The sequence below is a fragment of the Neopsephotus bourkii genome, unplaced genomic scaffold, assembly GCF_033783945.1.
Source record: "Neopsephotus bourkii isolate Nb327-2 ecotype Australia unplaced genomic scaffold, CSIRO-AGI_Nbou_v1 NB_196, whole genome shotgun sequence".
Classification (NCBI taxonomy): domain Eukaryota; kingdom Metazoa; phylum Chordata; class Aves; order Psittaciformes; family Psittacidae; genus Neopsephotus; species Neopsephotus bourkii.
The window spans coordinates 7378992-7396641 of record NW_026900709.1 but is presented as its reverse complement, the minus strand read 5'-3'; the positions used below and the strand labels follow the sequence as shown (position 1 = coordinate 7396641).

Genomic DNA, 17650 nt, shown 5'->3' with positions numbered 1-17650 from the left:
GAGAGGAGAGAAACTGATTTAATTTAAGCAGCATTAGGGGGCTAGATATTCAAAATGTTATTTCCCTGGTGCTTGACTAAAAACTGCCTTGTAGACATTCAAGGCTGTTTCTCATAATCACAAAAGATGCTAACGTGCATGGAATGACAATTAAAATTCACTAAGACCAAGATTTCTTTGAGGAAACTGTAATTCTGGGGTGCTTTTACCATGGGGTGTTCAGCTTAGGACCCACAAAGGGCTCAGCAGTCTCTCTTTGAATGACTCTTCAAATGTTTCTTTGGTGAAAAGTTGAATGTTAGATACCAGAGACCCCCAACATCATTAGTCATGTCTTCTTTGTACTGTAACAAGAGAGGAGAACCCAGCATTTTCTATATAAAATTCTCACAGAGTGCTTTGGGATCTTAAACATCAAAGATATATTAAGGAATGATCCCAAAACATTTTACAAAACAATATATCTGTCAAGAATCATCACCACAGATGAGTGCATTCTGAAATTCAGCAACTGCACAGAAGTGTTCAGCACCACAATACAGTAGCACAGAACAAGAAGTAAAACTGTGGGGATGAAGTTTGGATGGCAGAAAGTAATATATCACATTGCAGCATGATTAGACCAGTGTTTTGGGACTCTCCACCAAGAGCTCACTGGAATTTTTAATGACCAAAAACTTTTCATTAATACAGGCATCCACTGCCAGTTCACATGGCTTTGACTATTCTATCTAGTTTCCAGCTGCTGCTCCAGAAAACTATGAGGCTAGAGTTCTACACTCTTCACAGACACAGTGAAGTCCAGGCATGATATTCAAGACCATCTGAGATAGTACTAGATGCCTGTGTTCTGGCACCTGAATCCCAGCCCAGGTCTCACCTAAAAGATAATAAAAGCGTATGCACTGTGAAGAAAAAACAGGAACTATCACAAGGCAAGCTGGTACTTTGATGGAAAAGAACAGACTAGGGAGCAGTAGACTACAGTTTTGGCACATCCATGAGTGCTGGAGTAGTCACAGAACTCTTCAAACAATCAAAAGTGGAGACATCTCAGTGTGATGAACCTCTGTTTACACCAGACATGTCACTTCTTTCACATTGCCCAAGAAAAGATGCAGAAGAAAATTTTCCAGCACCCACCCAAAAGCTGAAGCAATGAACGTGGGGGAATCCACTATCAGTGTTTACCTGAGGATCATTTTTTGGTTTAGTGAGATTTGGTAATCAATGTGTTAAAACCAAAGCATGTTCATATTTTACAGTTGCGTGCTTTTAAACAATATTAACAAGATTAATTCAGACCCTTTACAACATAGAATGAAAGAGTATTTAGAAACTTCTAAAGCTGCACACTGAGAACCTAACAGTCTGTAACTGCTTTGTTAAAATATAAAACTTCTCAAGCTCACATAATGGATTCATGTAAGGTAAGGTCTGGAAGGATGGATCATTATGTTCATCAACTCTGACCTCGTGCATATGACACAGTCCAGAGCATTTCACCCAGCAATACCACCATCAAGCCCAATAATTTATAGCTAAATGTGCCATCTTTTTCAGAAGGAAGGACATACAATCTTGATTTAAAGACTCAAGGCGATTAATTTACCACATCCTTTAACCATCTGTTCCAGTGGTTAATTATCTTCAGTTAAATGTGTATCATATTTGCAGTCTGATCTTTGTTGACTTTAGACTTTTATCTGCCTCTCTGTGTGGACATGATGGCTCATAATACTTTTTACTTCCCATGCATTAGGACTGAAATGTGATGCCTAAACTGGAAATTTCAGATTTGGAGTTTTGTTTTGGTTTCCTTTGTTGAAACCTTAACATAAAGACTTCCAAGGCATTGGCACAACACACTATAATACTTCATTTTGGAGCAATTTCAATGACTCAGTGTTAATGGCACATAGTATTCCAGATTTTGAGGAGTAAAAATATTATGTGCACTTCATCTGTTTGTTTAAAGTGTTTTTTCCTAATGAAGGCTGTACTGTGCTGAAGTGTGGAAGCAGAAGTTTAATCTAGTGGCAAGAATAAGGAGTACTGAGAGTTTTAATTTTTCTGCCCTTATCCCAGTTCTGCCAGTGCAATTTTATTTGTGGGCCAGGGGAAATCACCTTACTCAATTGTAAATAGTTATGGGGGCTGTGTTACAAAACACACAGATTTTTGGAGCTGGGCTGGTTGAACCACATTAAAAAACAGTGCCTGCTTTACACTGTGTAATTTTGAAAGCTTAGTAAACTTCAATTAAAGTGATTTCAAAGTCCAGTACCTACCCCAAACTTTTGAGGTTTTGGTGTGTCATACTGTGAAAAGTGTTTTATCTACCAATATATAAATACATTTTCATGAGCAACCAGACACATACCCCTTTTGTACCTGCCATGTGCAGATGTAAAGTCTGATTTTGGTGCTAACATTGTTTTATAGTTTAACCTCAGTTACTGTCATTGCCATATCTCCTTTATAACCTTATTCTATATCAAGTTTACTTGAACAACCCCACTGTCTTTTAAAACCAAACCTGCATTTATTCTCTGGTATTGTACTTTGACTGTTTTTCCTTAAAATGCTTTCCTGTAGTTGAATAGTCTAAGTTCCTGGAGGATGACCATTTCAACTTACTCATTTCTCAGAAACACTATTACCTCTATGAAATGCAGCTGGAAGGCCTTAGCCTGACTTTCTGACAATACAGAATTCAACCTTTTTCTTCTCTCTACAAGTAATTATATAAGGCTTTTTCAGGTTACTGATTTCTTAGCGGATTTCATCATCTGAATGTAGAGAGTTCCTCAAATATATGGTATTTCACTCCTGTGTCACCAAAGTCTTCAATTTTATCTGTTCATGAAGCAGTTGTCAATGTATTCTTTCAGGGTACCATAGACAGCCAGAAAACCAGAACCTAGGGAGTTAATTCCTTCCTAATCCTCCTCTCTTTCAACAATCATGGAATGTTCCTAGATCTCCTTCAATCAGGAGCCCTAATTAAAAGAATCCTTTCTTTAGCTTAATTAAAACCTAAGAGCCAAAGCTCAATCAGGTAGCTTTAGACAGATGCTTCCAAGATGACAGGAAGAATTTTTTGACAGAAAAGGAGCTTCAAGCAACCACAAAATTATTACAGTAGTGTAAATGCAAATGGACACTTCAAGGAAGTCCACAAAATTCCTCTTGATTTAATCCTCCTCTCCTTTGAACTGGTATAATCTCAACCTTTATTTCCCTTACCAGTTGGCATGCTCTGGATACTAGTCATGATAGCTGAATCAAGACAAATAACTGGAGACAATGGCCACACAGATTATCTCAACGGGCAGCAGTTTTGCTAAGTCATGAAATAAGTGAGAGATGCAACTATTAAGAATTTTTCCTCTCTTTTACCTCTGTTTTACTCTTGCTGGATAATGTATTCCCAAGATACATGAGACATTGTGATCCTCAGCAGTATTTGTGCTTACATTGTTCAGACAATAACAAAAGGTGAAAAATGCTGTTTATCTCTCTACATGAAACGCAACATGAAAAAACACTTCCCTTGAAAGATCTGTATACTCAACTGAGGTTGGCAACTACTAGCTCAGACACATTGAGAGGGCTAGAAACCTGCAGAAGCACACTATGAACCTAACAAGGAGTGATACTGCAAAGCAGGATTATCTGCAGCAGATTTAATGGAAAATGAAGCAATTCTGTAGCAGAATTGTCAGCAAGGACTCAGTCCTGGGCAGTATGAGCACACTGGCCACCTAAATGACCCTTTTAATTTGCACCCTGCTGTCCTGCAGCAGCAGACCTGGCCCGGGACACAGAGCCATGGTCCTCTTATCAGAAGGGAGCAGAAATAGCTTAAAAATAGTGCTGTACTTCCATGTTGCATTGAATTGTGTGAGGCTCACAAAAGTCAGGCCAAGATATCTGGCTCTTATGGTGCACTGAGAACAAAATTTCCTTTGATCCATATTAAATTTTTGTCTTTTTTATTTCATCAAGAGCTGACTCGCATTTAGGCCATGGGACAGAATGAAATTCATTATCTCTTGTCTCTTATCTTCCCTATTACTTTGCACTTTTCAAATTAAGTCATCCTAGGCTTTTTTTCACTTCATCTGGCATAGGCTCTCCCATTCCTCCATGCTGTGTCTTTAATAATTTTGTTGCACTCTTGTCTGGCTTCATCTCTGCAATGGTCATTTGCAAATGAAGCAACCAGAAATGAGTGCAGTAGTTTAGCTGGAGCTATAACACCAGTCAATGTAATCCTACTGTAATATGTTCGACATTATTCATCTTCCCTCTTTCATACAATCTGTCAGTTTTACTGTTGGATTTTGGTTTTTTTACCAGTCTCTGCACATAAAGATGATGCCTTCATTGACATCTTTCTTTTTCCCCAAAGGGGTTGCAGCCAAGTAAAACAGTTTCCCTACATGTACATACAACATGGTTGTGTGTAGTTTAAGTGGTTCTTTCCAAAGTGCATTGTTTTGCAGGGCTAAATCCTCGGACCTCATATCAGCAATTTACCTTGGAACTTGGGACTTAAAGGAAGTCTGGTCACTTTCTTCCACTTCTGTTTTCCTTCTCTTCTCTCCCTTAACTTTTCGCAAAATTAGATATTAGGGATTTGTTTAACCTAGGATTCTCAGTCCCTCTCTCAATCCCAGCACCCAGCTAGGCAGTATCAGCAAGAGGTCAAGAAAAATGTGGTGCAATTATGCTGTTCCCAAGGAGAATGGTGAGAATAAGCAGAGAGCTAATATATATTGGCATAAGGGAAAAGGAATTGCAGTTATTAGGTAAGCATAAAAATAAACTGAAAGTAGTCAAGATAATAAAATAGTTATAAAGGAAAAATAATAGTATGTAGGTATGACATGAAGTAATGGCTCAATCTGAAGTAAGGGCAAGTTAAAGTAGTATCATTTTCTAATATTAGAAATGGTAGAGCAGTCAGATGGCTTGAATGGATTGGTCTGGGAGTCTCTCTAATAGAGCGTTCATTGTCCAAGGTGGGGATGGTTCTGACTCTTGCTCACCTGTTTGGTGGCACTAACAGATGGATCTTTTCCTTCTGTCCCCTGCCAACCCCTGTTTACACTGCAGAGTGAGGACTGTCTTGCTAGATGTCTGTGCAGTACTAACTACAGCAAGGTTTCTATCTCACTTCAGTCTGGTAAGTATTAGCATAGCACAACTAACAGGCAGGAATTAACATTGAGAGGCAGGTAGTAACATTGAGAATTACTTCTGACTGCATACTGCCGTTGAAAGGAACAGCAGAATGTTACCTGTGCATAACAGTAACATCCTTAAGTATAGCAGTATCTTTAATTATCTTCTACAGGTAAAGTAACTCATGCTTTAGAATTTACACATATATATTTATAACTAAAATATTTTTTTAAATATATAAATATATGCCCAAGGAAGTTGTGAATGCTCCATCCCTGGCGGTGTTCAAGGCAAGGCTGGATAGAGCCTTGGGTGACAGGGTTTAGTGTGAGGTGTCCCTGCCCATGGCAGGGGGGTTGAAGCTAGATGATCTTAAGGTCCTTTCCAACCCTAACTATTCTATGATTCTATGAGTATAGAAATATATCAATATATATAAAATATAGGTCTTCTGAGAGGAAAAATAAATTCGTGAAGTGACTGGTAATAGCTATTATCAGGATTAATGATTTAGGTGTGGGTGCCAGAAACCTACACTGAAACCAAAGCCCTGGAAGCAGACAGATCTGGACACAACCCTCCTTTTTAACTTTTAACAAGGCTGGGTCTACCAGGAACAGATTAATACAAGGCAGATAATTTTGTTGTGGACACTAGTAAAGCTCTTCCAAGTCTGTAGCTAAGCCTGTATAGGAACATGTCAGCCACTTCTATTAAACACACAGTGCAGGATGTGATAAAACCTTGTTTCAGTGCTCATGAATGAAATTTTAAAAATGCTTTAGAAGCAATTTTTTTGTTGCCCAGTCTCAAGGCTTCTTTAACTCCTTATCCTCAGCCAGCTACCCACTGTCTCCACCTTAGAGGCCCATGACACATCCTCACCTGAAAAGTGTAGATCCCACTGCTGTTGTGGGAACTACTGAGCCTATCTGAGTGCCCTATATGTGTGCTACTGGTATCAGCTATTCAGGGGTAGCAGCCTGTGTGCAAGATCCTAACATTCGGTAATTGTAGTGCCATTTGAGGTCTCGTACTCTGCTCCGAAAGAAGAGTAAATTACCTCAGCTCAGTCATAGGGGAACAAGACATAGCCTGAGAACAGTCATGGCAGAGCTGCTGACCTGTGGTAATCTGATGCAAGGAAGGTTCTGAGCCCAAGGAATCTGTACTAGGTGTGTTTCAGGTACAAAGCAAACTAGGACAAAGCTAAAGGAAGCAAAAATGTTGTTAATTAAAAACATTCATGACTAAATACATGTTTGAGTTCCATAGCTTCCTGGGACCTATTAGTTTTTTTAGCTGTTACAGAGGCTTGTAAACCTTTAGTATGGCTCCTTATGAAGAAATTCACCTACAGCTCCTCACAGAAAGGTGGGAAAACAGCTTTGATGGAACAAAAGAGAATGTGCAATTTACTGTCCAGAATTTCTCTTCTAATAATTCCTGTTTCATTTCAGAATCCTAATTCAAATCCCACTGATTCTGAAATCCTCCAAGTACTAGCTGCAATATTCCCTGATAAACACAGCCAAACCAGTTCATGGGGAACGTATTTCAGGAGTTACGGGATTATGACATCTGCATGATTTTTCTCAAATATAAACTGGAGTGTGTGGTAACACAACACACTCGGTTACTGCCTCCTCCACCTCTTCTGAAAAACAGCCAGAAAAATAAGAAGTATCACATAGGGGATAACCCGTTTAATGTCATAGAAGCAATTCCTTCAGTGATGGATTCAATCAGCAGTAAACACAGAGATGGTTCCTGCTGTGCAAAGCCTATCCAAAGGTATGGATGTTTCAGGGTTTTCTTGATAGACTGACTATTGTTCTTAGCCTGTACACTGTCTTTTGCCATGCTGTTCATTAGGTAGACTGCCTGATATTCAGTGGCGTGCTGATACGCTTTTCAGTATATGGTGATATACCTGGGAGTCCAACTAATCATTGGAATTGTTTGCCTGTGGAACTGTATAGCATTCAAGTTTTTCAGTGTTTAAATCTACACAGATTGCTCTGGAGATCCCAAAGAATTGGCTGCTGTTTGCACATGTACAGTCAAAATCCCTTTAAAAGAAGTGAGCCTCTGAGTTGGGAACTGCTTTGCCAGGCATGAGATTCCCAAGAAGACAGATCGTCTCACATATTGATACAACATCACAATGCAAATATCATATTGCAGTGTCGGGACAACAAGCAACAAGTGTTTTGTGGCTCTCTCAAAATCCATTTGATGTGATCCATCCCTCCTCTCATTCCTTCTGTCTGTGCACAGAAAATGTGGTTTGTTTCTTCTCTCCTGCTGGATGCTTGGAAAAATAAGAGATGAAGGCTTGAAAAACATGCTGCATACCAGCTACATTAGCTGCCCTCAACAACCACAAATAGCCCTATTATTCTTCCAGAATATTTATATTACAGTAGTGCCTAGAGGCTCCAGATAACAGCAGGGCTGTACAAAACCAGGCTGTGTGCCAGCCACAGTATAAAGGCATGTTAACACACAGCCCGTTCTCTGACTGCAACCTCTCGTATATACCACAGAATTAAAGATGTTTTCCCCTCAAGTGCTCCTGTGAGACAGGGTGGCTCTAGATACCTGCAGGTCCCCCACTGCAGCCAAAATGCTGGCTAATTTTGACATGAGATTAGTGCAAAAAAATTCCAAGTGCCATCTTATAAGTGGGTAAACTGGTATTTATATATAAAACCTTTAAGTTGATTTTACCCACTCATACTCTCACAGATTTCATACACTCATACTCTTTCTTGAAACAGTTTTTTTTATATAGATGTGTATGTTTTGCAGAAGCAGGCTTTTTTGATAATTAACTCAGGTGATGTTGGAAGCGGACATGTGTTTACAATATCTGCTAAAATTATTACGCATCTCAAGCTAAGGTATTAGCAAGAAATTAGGGGGGTTTCTGCAGCTGTGAAGATCATGTATACAAGTGGGGATGACTTGTACTAGCAAACCCAGCTCTCAACATCAGCAGTTTGAAGAATTTCTTCATGTGACAGAGCAAGAATCAGGAATGCAAAGTGCATCATTGCTGAAATGTTACAAGAAAGGCTACTCACTTCAGCTGATACATCATCCTTTTATGAGAAAAAAACCATGTCAACTGAAGAGCAGCTCACATTGCATTCCTCATAAGGTACCCTGTAGGAGTAACAACCTCTTAGCATACTGCAGGGGCTAAAGGTCTCAGGATCAGATGAACAAGGTCAATGTTAATTAATGCCTTAACTAATCACACAGTAAGTGCTTCCAGCCACAGACAGCCTACAATATTGACTTAATCTGCCATATGCATGGCCTGGAGGTACTGTGATTGCAGTAATTTTCCAAAAGTATATGTGTATATATATTTGTGCATGTAATAGTGAACTCAGTATTAAACTTCCAGGAAATCAGGTGTGCTTTTTAGGACCAATGCTCAGTGCTGGGTACCAGCATTTAATCAGTTTATACAGACAAGCTAAGTGGCCCCAGCTTCCCAACTTTGCATTTTGCTGCCTGGTCAGTGCTTAATCAAGTGCAGCATTGCAACAAGCTGGCACTCAAAAGGAGTGACCAGTGGTTTGCTACTGGGTACACAGAAAGCTGCATCCATAACTCAAAGCCTTTCTCTTGCTGGACAGTGTGTGGGCCAGAGGTATAGGAACAGAATTAGTAGAAGTGCTGGGACAAGACCAACAGAGCAAAACCAAAACCCCAAAACAAACAGTAAAAAGAAGTGAGGATGCAAAGAAGAACAAGAAAAGTGAAACCCTTTCACCTCCAAGTCATAAACATCTCTTTTGATCTCTGTATCTCCTATTTCTGATCTGACAAGTATTACAAATGCCAAGCCCACACCCCACTTCCCTCCAGTGATTAATGCACTACGGTCTTTCTGAAAGCTTAAAGAGCTCTCCCTCTGGGCCACAACATTTGATAAAGAAATGAAGCCTGGCGATTAATAATTCCCCTGGCTGAGTTTTTGTTTAATAACTATTCTGTCAGTGATAGATCTAAAGGGCGAGGGTGTGGATGTGCGTGCATGCGGAGGGAGTAATTTGATTGTGGCCAGGAGATCTGGCAGGCTGGCATTACAAAGCAGCTCTTTAGCAATGGCTGGAAAACCAGCATGACAAATCACTCGTTCTCTGCTTCCCCAGCCTACCCCCTCTCCAGCAGAGCTATCTCATTAGGCTCAAGCCAGCCAATCCAAGCCTATGATTTGGGAAATATTTCCTTTTTGACATTCAAGAGAACAATTCCTTACCCAGGGAAAATTACATTTAAAAATAAATGGAAAAGCATCAATCAGCTAGGAAAATATATTCAGCTTTCTGGATCTCTGCAGAGAAAGTGATTTTTTTTTATTTTATTATATTTAAATAGGACTGAAGGCCATGGTTTGATTTTTTTTAAAACTGAGATAACTAAAGAGATAGCACTGTAACATTTGCATATAAACTGTTACATTTTCTTTATATAGAGACAATCTTTTTCATTAGAGTTAAATCTTGAATATTTATAGACCTGTAGAGATGTACTAGCAGATACCTGTTACTAGAGACAGATATGCTCTATAGTACTAGAAACTGCAAGGCCTATTCTGGAGTGATTTGTATGTGTTTTTTTAAACCAGAAAGCCTGCTGTGTTTCCAGGTGAGCTCTTTAGGAATTCTCAGGCCTCTTTTCAAAATTTTAAAAAAGGTCAAATTAAAATAGGTTACCTTTTAAAGCAGTTGTCTCTGCTGAGCAGGATCTTGCTCATTCTTGATTCCTTAGTCCAGAAAAACATGTCAGCCAAGCCATTAAAGAGTAATTTTTTCCATTTGTAGCAGCTCCAAAATTGGGCCATTCTTTATAACATCTCAACCTATGCGCTGAGCCAAAAGAATAGAACAATCACATTAATGGCAGCTTTCCTGGAGCATCCAGAAATCCTTGCTGAGTTCAGGGATGGATCCTGCACATGTAACACTGTCTCAAGGAGCTGCTATTTACAGCTCTGGGCATCTGCCCTTTCCTAACCATAGCTACTGCTACTCAGGCTTCTACACAGCCATGCATCATCAGTTCCACTGAAAATTACCTCCCTATCAGACAGGCTAAATGGCTGCAACACATTTCACCCAGAAGGAGCTGGGTTGGCTTAGGCAGCTTAAGTTGGTCCTTACTACACCTGCTGACCTGTCACAGATGGAATCAGAAAAATGACAGGAATGGGTCTCAGCAGCCAAGGGTGTTCACCCAACATCATACAGCAGCAGAACCAGGAATAAGCACCAGGGATTCTGGCTCCTAGTCGAGCTTCCATGTTGATAAAGCTCACTACCTTTACAACTCTGACAAAAAATACATTCAGCAAAACCTTCTAATGAGATTCCCCACAAATGTATCTAAGGAGATATTTTCATATTATGAGAGACTATGAATTTTATCCAGGGGGTAAATAACCTAGCAAATTAAATGTCATTGCTAGGCCAGGAAAGAAGAAATTCATTACATCACCTTTTCCTAATGGGACATTATAACTGATCGTGTTTTATTTCTGAGTCCTGCAAGCTCTACCACATCCCATAATTCACTGCAGTGCTGGAATTCAGGCTTTGCCCATATCATTTCATGAAGATGAAGTGCTAGTGCTGCTCTGAATTACATTTCTATTCATTTTGCTCCTTTTTTTAAGTATTTGTTTCCCATACATAAATTGTTACTATTATGTAAAGCTTAGCTAAGGCACCTTGCTGACAATTTTTCCTCTCTTTTCCTCTGAATTAATAACAAAATGCAAATCAGTAGCAGTGGGTTTTTTCCTTCCACTTAATACAATGCTCGAATAACAGAGCATTTAAAGATTTACAATACATATTAATGGCATTTAAGCACCCTTCAGAGTAAATGCACCTTTAGTTTTCATCTTCTCCTTCTGTATTCACCTTTTCCTGTATTATGCCTGCTCTCTGTACCTCACACACTTTAGAACAAGGCCACCTCATCACATTCTTTCTTCTCTGCCCCTTCCTTTTCAGTTGGCAGCAAAATCTCTCTCACTACTTAAAGAAAAATGACCACTCATTCCTGCTGCCACCCCCCACACTGCAGAGTGAAAGCTCAATATATCTGGTCACCTAGATAAATCCAGGCAGCATTGTCAAGGCTGAATGTCAGGACACAGTCACAAAGGCTGCTGCTCTATTAAATTCTTTAGCTGATAAAACACTGGTGTGGCAGATTTAGTCTGCGCTATTGCAATCCAAACAACTGACTGTTGCTCATAGACGAACAGCAGTTTGTAAGACTGTGCCAGATTTTTTTACCTCCTTTACTCAGTTAAAGCTCTCAGTTGTACATACAGTTTCTGCTTTGTCAGTGTCACTACTTAGTTATTAGTTTTTCTGCAACGGTGAAATGATAGACATCTAAAAACACCCCAAACAATCAAAATTAGACAAAACCCAAACACTTAAAAAAATCAAAATGATTTCCCAAATTATCTACCCCAGATTTTATGTGAAAAGAATTTATTAGAATATATTTTAACAAAATAACATCTTTTCCACCAGCTGCACTTTAGCCTTGTAATAGGAGGATTGTTTTGTGGATATCATGAGTCATGTGAATGAAAACATGTCATCTGCACCACCATCTTCCATCATCTCCCTGGAACAGCCAGATCCACAACACTGTTAACCATTCTTGCTTTTCCAAGAAAATATTCCTTCCTCCCCTGCACCTCTGGTGTTCAAGCAGTTTTGTGGTATCTTTAGAAATTATCACCTCTCCCTAGCTGCTAGCTGTTTGTTATAATGATGATACACACTGATCTCAGCTAGAAAACTGTTGCCAACTTTAGCATCATTTTGTGGATGCATTGGTTTGGATCCATCACCATGCTGACGGATTGTGCAGCTCTGATCCTTCCTAAGCTGTCCTGGAAAAACAAGACCAGAAATAATAGCTTTTCCTTCTTGCTTAAGGCTCACTAAACCCAGAAGCTAGGCTCGCCCATCACCTGCTGAGTGTGCAACACCCAAGAGCCATTTATTGCCTACTCTGAGCCCACAGTACTCAAGAAGGAATCTGAAGAAGTTGTCACACATTTCTCCAAAGCCAGCCCATTTTAAAACATCGCTTATTTAAAACAGGACCTGAATATATGTTTCAGTAAGTCAGAGAAAGGAATATTCCAGCAGGGTCCAGGGAGAGCCAGTCCAGGGCATGCCAGGTACCAGTTGCATTGCTGGAGCGCATTAGCAACTCAGAGTGCCAGAAACTAGCACTGGGTGGCAGGCTAGGACAGCACTTAGTAGTGACTCCCAGCCCTGGTGCATCACTCCTCAGCTCCTTCCTTGTCACCTACGAAAATTCTACAAACCTTTAGTAGGGTGATAGAGCAGGAAAAGCTCATGCACCCAGCACTGGGGAGTGTCTTGCTCTATTAGGTGCTCCTAAGAAACCAGGCAGAGCTCTCCCTCTCCCTGCAGCCAAAGGAGGCTACAGATATTGGCTCCCTCTTTTCTGTGTTTAAACCTGAAACAAAAACAACGCTTTTGAGAGGGAAAAGTGCAACTGGAACTTGTCCAGGCAACTAATCTTGTGGGTGTAATTTTAGAATGGAGCAGTCTGGTAGTCATACATTAATAAGCATATCTTGCTCTGCATCCCTGTGTGATGTAAAAACAACCTGGAAGTCAGCATCTTTCTTCTCCCTGAAAGCTGCCACTAAAACCTTCCCCAGTCATCACTAGTAAAGGCAGGATTAACTTGCAAAGTGATCCCCAGACACAGATCAGCCCTCCTTCGTCTTTAGGAAAAGAAATAAGTCTGTGGGGCATATGTGCAAATGCCTTTGAGACAAAGTCAGCTGATGGGAACAGAGACATTTCTCTTTGCTACAACAAGCTACTGATGCTTCTTGTGCACTATTGCAATCTCTATTGCACTATTTCAACCTTACAATTGCACTACTGCAATCTTCTTCCTATGTGTTTAGGTGCTGTGTTACAGATCAGTTTCCTCCTAGACCTACTACAGTTCACACCAAGCATCTGCAGAACAAACACCCAGGCTCTGTCTGAATGCATAAAATGCTAATCTCATTAGATTTCTCATTTTCAGTCTAATATTGTCACAGTGCTATGCACCACTGCCACAGATTAGCAGGCTTGCCAGAACTGAGCCCCACTAATGAGTTAATCCCACTAACACTCAAATCCCAAATCAGATTTAAAACCATCTAGACAGAGGACCCAGCAAGGATGGCTGATGGGTAGGAAGGGAGAGGATCAGCCTTGTTTTGAGAGAAGTAGTTGTTGGATAACTGAAGGTGGGTATAAGGGACAAGCAAGCATGCATTTTTTGGGTAGGAGAGCCTCAGTCAAACTCCGAGTTACCAGGCATGGGCAATAGCCCAAATGGGCTTGAGAAATAATTTGCAGTAACACATATATCTGTATGGATTGTCAGCTTCTGACTGAGAGACACCTATAAAAATCAGGAGCTAACGAAGCTTCTATTGCCATTATTTAAGCTACAGTGCTTGGAAGGTCTAAGCAGCTTATAGATCTGAGCTGATTCATTGCAGCCAGGAACCTGGAGATGAGAGGAAGGTTTTCACGTATTAGTTTCTTATTCTGCCAGTAACCCAACATGCTGAAGAGATGCACAGAGGCTCAAAGGAAAGTCACTGAGGGAAACACACATCTCTTATTGTTTGCATTCCAAATAGGCTCTTAAAATGCAGCTTGAAGGGTAGAGCTGGCAGGGACCTCTTTTTTTCCCCTTATCCTTTTAGACGAATTTGCTCTTTTAGTGGGAAAGTACTGGATTACTGAAGCTGAAAATTTTCACGGGTACATACTGGCCACATTAGGCCTCTAGTAAGATATAGTTCCACCTTAGGTTTGGGAGAATCTGGCCAGAGCCCAAAGTACCACCTCAGAACAGCCTGGCCAGCAGAGTACTCTCCCAGAACAGGGGAAACCAAGGACACAACAGGGTTGCTCACACTTCCAACAGGTGCCTAAAGACTAGCTCTTCAGAGTGATACTTTCACTTCTCTTTAATATTTTCCATAAAATACCTCTTGAAAGGCCTCAGCTTTGCTTCATGGAGAACAAAACGTTTTTTGCAATGTTGGTGTATTTCCCTGGACAAAAACATCATTTCCTGTCCAACAATTTACCCAGAGTTAATTGTGCCCAAAGAGTGCCCAGAAAACAAGATGGTTTGCCAGTGCACTTATTTCCTCCTTGTGGATCCATTCCTGTATATTGTACTCAGGAAAGTAGTCTGCAAAGCCTGCAGTAGGATTTTGGGGTTTTTTTGCCAGTGGTAAATAATAACTCTTGTATCCTTCAATGGAAATCCAAGAGCTTAGCACCAGGACCACACAGTTGCAGAGAAGTGAACTGCATTTTATGCTGTTGTGCACCATCATTTGAGTATTGATGGATAGAGTTAGAAAGAAGAAGGTTTGCCAGTAAATGGAGTCAATTTGTTATGGATCTCTCTCTCTCTCTCGGAACTTTCATGGAACAAGCACTGTGTTAAGAAAACCTTTCTTCCCAGAAACCATGCTTCTCACCACATTTCTTATTGTTGCACCTTTTAACTCTTCTGTCAAGCCCACTGGTCTGAGCAAGAATCCAGAGAACTCAATGTGAATCTGTCTGTTGATTTCACAGCATCTTGATTGAGGCTTTAAACTGCTTTTCATGCAAATAGGATAGCTTGACTATGTCCCTTTCCACCTCTCACTAGACAAACAGGTAAGTAGTAAGCAGTGCATTTAAGAAAGAGGGTCCATTTTTGTTTATTGTGTTGTAACTCCCTGTTAATAAAGCATGCCAATATGCTGCCAATTTTTAATCAGAAGATAAATTTTCCAGGTCCTTCACATCCTTTTGAGTGATCCCAAATAGATCCCAGTGTAAAGGGTGTGAAATAGCCAAACTTTCCAAATGTAGCGAAGCTGCCAGGAACATGTTTTTTGTGAGTACAGATCCCACCCCTTCCAGAGACAACTGCCCACAACAATCTCCTGCTCCATACTAACAAGGTACTGATAACAATAGTAATCACAGTTTGCCTGCTCAGCTCACCCCAGGAGCATGGTAGCAAATTGATGATCATTTCTCATTGTGAATTATGACACAGGCACATCACCTCACCCCTGGAATAAAGCAGCACCTGCCAATCCCGTTAAAACAGCAAGGGGAAAAATGAAAGCCCTGCCGTAGCCAATCTGATTCCCTGCTGACTCTAATTACCCAGACGGGAATTTACAATTGCTTCCTCCACCAACTCCTGCTCTGCAGTCTGCAGACTTTGGCTAGTTCTTTCTTTTGTATGCCTACTGCCACTGAGTAGATTGAGTTCCTAATGAGTCTTGACACTAATGGTACAAGGAGACAGCACAATTACATATCCCTCTCCCATTCAGAGCAAACCTGGCAGGAAATGACCTGAGACCTCACACCCTTCTACCCCAAAGAATCCAGTTATAATGCCTCAGGAGCAGGGCCAGCTGGTGCACGCTCCCCCCTCCAGCTGCCCTCGCTTCCCGTTTCCACTGTTCAGGTGGCTGGAAACAGTTCTTTATGGCCCCATCCATGACTGGTGTATTGAGGCTAATACAGAAGTCAGAGAAGCTAAAGTATGTTTCAAACTGAAGCCAATGAAGAAAGGAAAGGAAAAAAAAACACACAACCAACATTATTTCACACATGTGCTGGAGAGCTCTAACACACAGTTGTTGTGTATTATGTGTTTAACAATGTGTGTAACTCAGACTGCTTTAAAGTAGGAAGGGAAGACATGTGCTTCTATTATTTCCATGTTGATTGTTTTCCAGGTGTAAAAGAGACTGGAGGTACCTATTGAACTGTGAGCTAATTACAAGAAAAAAAAAAAGATGCTGTCTGCTAATGAGGATGCAGATCCATGAGAAGCATCTTAGCTGGCGAGGAATAAATGTCTTCCACTCCTTGAGTGAGCAGCAGTCTACAAAAGATGTCTTCTGCCTATAGCCCATGTTGCCACATCATCTGAGCAAGTCAATAGTATGTTTGCCTCTGTCAAAAGCCTTGCAAAAGAAAGCACTAGCCCCAGAATGCAGGTGGGAAGACGAGACAGAGGACCGAGGACATACGCAGAGTCTGATCAAAGGACAAAATGGGCCCAAATCAGCTTATTCCAACTTCAGTGCTTTATATATAAATACCATTTGCCTCATGCTAGTAACTCTGAACCCAGAATTTCATGTATCAATCTTTCACTGCTTTACTATGATAGCATAATCTACTTCTATTAACCTCACTATTCCTTCTTCCCCTCAGGGGCCTGCAAGTCTTTTGCCTCACAGCTGTTTATCATTATGTATGGGACATTTTTCTCAGCCCTCAAAGAGTCCATCTGGCCTTCAAGGTTCTTTCTCTTCCTTTTCACACCCAGGTAGAAAGGAGCTGCTATAGTTTGCAGCTGCTCAGCAACCTCTGTCTTGTTCCCCTCCCCAGCATGTACTTTCTCTCCTGGACAGCATTATCTGTAGTACTCTAGGTCTGCCATCAGTATGAGTGAAATCTTTAACTGCAATGCTTATGGACTATTACATTTTAACACCAAGGGAAAAGATTGGAAAATTACCTCCAGTCCAAATCCACTGGCAGCAGTTACAGCATGGACTATTTCAAGGTTCACTTCTACACTTCTCATCTTCTTCTACTCTGAAACTGGGTCTTAAATGTATATAATTTTAAGAGAACAGCTAATTTTAATCCCACTCATTGCTCTTTTCCTTATTGACAGAGGTGCTCTGAACCACATCGTATCCTGAGAAGTTTTGAGGAACAATTTATGCAGAGAAAGCATCACAATTATGCAGGTGTTGCTATTCTACAACTGCACAAAACATTCCATCCTTGCAAAACATGAAAAATGATCAGTAATTTCAAGTGGCTCATGGAACTCCTAATGGAGTTTTTTCTATTTACTTTCCTCTCCAGTTTTAAAGTATTATTTATTGTAGTATTCAATTAAGAACAAGGATTTGCTATAGCAACCACAGCAGTGAGAGGTACTATACATACAGAGTCTCTGAAATACAAGCTTTTAAGCACCTTCTTAGCAACACTTTTTAATAAACATATGGCATAGGAGAGTACTATGTATTTTATAAGGAGTTACTTGCACAGGAAGTCAAGTTTGCAGAAACAGTATTGCTTAAGGTCTTCCCCCTCCTCCGTGATTCTAACATCCTAAAATTAGCACACTTGTTAGCAGATAACATCACTAATAAAAATACAAAGACATCATCTTCGGACAAGGACTACAAAGATCTGTCATATGGCAGCTTTTCTCTCTGCCACTATGTGGCAGCAAAAGTTGCTTGTGATTCACTGCATCAGTATCTTCACAGGCATTCCAGATGTGACCTTGCCACCCTCAT

At 40.5% G+C, this 17650-nt stretch overlaps 2 long non-coding RNA genes across 2 annotated transcripts in view; both read right to left on the bottom strand.

The window, feature by feature from the left end:
* LOC133225799 (uncharacterized) overlaps positions 1-17650 on the bottom strand; it is a 145655-nt gene that overhangs the window by 12801 nt on the left and 115204 nt on the right. The window lies entirely within an intron of this gene.
* Positions 11765-15823, bottom strand: LOC133224318 (uncharacterized). Its single transcript, XR_009728832.1, has 3 exons — positions 15306-15823; positions 13687-13794; positions 11765-12732 (listed from the first exon to the last, which is right to left on the bottom strand). It is a non-coding gene; the product is annotated as an uncharacterized LOC133224318 (long non-coding RNA).